At 56.1% G+C, this 2,002-nt stretch overlaps 1 long non-coding RNA gene across 1 annotated transcript; it reads right to left on the bottom strand.

Moving 5' to 3' along the window:
* Positions 1-824: 824 nt before the first annotated feature.
* LOC102459223 (uncharacterized) lies at positions 825-1,739 on the bottom strand. The gene is made up of 3 exons (XR_012900282.2): positions 1,486-1,739; positions 1,183-1,399; positions 825-943 (listed from the first exon to the last, which is right to left on the bottom strand). It is a non-coding gene; the product is annotated as an uncharacterized LOC102459223 (long non-coding RNA).
* Positions 1,740-2,002: the final 263 nt, after the last annotated feature.

Genomic DNA, 2,002 nt, shown 5'->3' with positions numbered 1-2,002 from the left:
CAGAGACTCCCCCCAGCAGCGCGACCCGAGAGATGCGACAGAGACCCCCCCCGAGCAGCGCGACCTGAGAGCGGCGGCAGAGACCCCCCCCCCAGCAGCGCGACCCGAGAGTGGAGCCAGAGACCCTCCCCCAGCAGCGTCACCCGAGAGCGGAGCCAGAGACCCCCCCCGGCAGCATCACCCGAGAGCGGAGCCAGAGTCCCTCCCCCCAGCAGTGCCCGGAGAGGCCAGAGACCCCCCCACCCAGCAACACAATCCGAGAGCGTCTTCCTCCTCGAGAACCTCCGCTCGGACTCGCTGTCTAAGCAAACGTGACTTCCCTTCCTAGACCCGAGTGGGCCGTAAGCCGAGAGATTTCCAGACCCGACACTTATCTCCGTGACAGCGACGGCTGCTCCGCTCCCAGATGGATGGTTCTTGCCTCGCTTCGACCAAGCTCCCGAGCTCGCTGTTCTCGTTTCCGTTCCATCCCCAGACGGGAGGACATCGGGAGGGTTGACTTCTTATCGCTCGCTACCGAACACAGCAGAGGAGGAAAACCAACCAAACAACTTAGCGTTTCAGTCCACAAGGACGCGGCATCGCTTCTCCTCCCACCATCGCACCGCAGCCTCCCACCATCGGCCACCCCCTTCCGCTGCCACTACAGGACCGCGGAGAGAAAGGAGGCCTTGAATCTCTATCCACGCGCTGTTGAACCGCCTACTGTCCCTTCACCAGTCCCCAAGCCACCAGGCTCCGTGCCCCAGCAGGAAGCTCTCTGCCTCAGAAGAAACCTACTGCCAGGACGCTTGAAGATTTCAAAGCACGCATCTCTTACTCACACAGAGCCATGGGAAGGCCGAAGGCTGAAGACCCTTCACGTGTCCCGAGAATCACGCCCAGGAAGCTCAAGTCCATCTCGGACGGTTTCTTCTCTGGCCATGGCCCTGCACTGATTCCTCTGCAAGCGCGGAACAATAAAAACCCAGCGTGAGCTCCCACTCACTACAGTCCCTAACTGCGGGAATTCTATCCTTTAGCCCTTTCCCCCCCTCTGCCCTCTGTATCTGGCCCACTACAAGGACACTGAGTCAGTCAGCCAGGACACAGCCAGGACACACCACCGCTCTCCCTGGCGTGACTGGCGTACCTGCAGAATTCCTGTTAGCTCCTGAGCCCTTAACCCATGGAGATGCTCACCTGGAACAGCTCTTGACTTGCAGTAATTTTGCTCATAGTCTCGTTTTCTCTCTCTGTTCATCGCAGAACTGGAGGAGTCTCCAATAGTTGACTTTTTCCCCTGGTTCTGAATCCAGCACTTTAGGAAAAGTGAACACGTTGGCATCTCAGTCCGTAATGTCACGTAACCGCTTCTCACATATAAAGTATGCCTCTGGCTTCTACCCTCCCACTGGCACTGCAGAAATACGAGTGGAGAAGAGCGCTTTGAGCCAACATCCAAATAGTTTCCTTACAGAGCAGACCCAGCAGAATTATTCGTACCCAAAAGGAAGCTCATGGCCTGTGATGAAACCGTCAGTTGTCCCCTACTTTTTTGAAGGCTCCCAAGACCACATCTGTGGAGATGTTCACCCAGCAGACCTTCCCATGTCCTGTGGAGGGAGACAGCAGCACTGCGAAGAATAGAGTCTCAAAGGGGTGATCAGTGGAGAAGTTCATTTCCTATTTTGGTCTCTACGTAAGTATGACTGTTTTGAATACATGGTATTGGGGGCTGCACTGTGGAGGGGAGAGATCTAAGGATCCAGGGGCACAGAGTTTGCGGGATTTAGAGGCTCCAGAGATGGAGGAGAGCATGGAGGAGTGTTTGAGGACCCCAGGGTGGCAGGAAAAGCCAACTCAGCAAGTTCATGGGGAACAATAATTGGAATTAGGGAGAGCTGGGGGTTAAGGGATCCCATGAATGGAGGGATAACCATGGCAGAGAGCAGATTAAGGAACGATATGGCAGGCTGGCAGTGCTGGGAAGGAGGAGGAGTGAGGAGGTAGGAGTGCAACT

This window comes from Pelodiscus sinensis, chromosome 27 (genome assembly GCF_052426305.1).
Source record: "Pelodiscus sinensis isolate ZL-2025 chromosome 27, ASM5242630v1, whole genome shotgun sequence".
Lineage (NCBI taxonomy): Eukaryota > Metazoa > Chordata > Testudines > Trionychidae > Pelodiscus > Pelodiscus sinensis.
The sequence above is the reverse complement of the archived record's forward strand: the minus strand, read 5'-3'. Positions and strand labels throughout refer to the sequence as shown.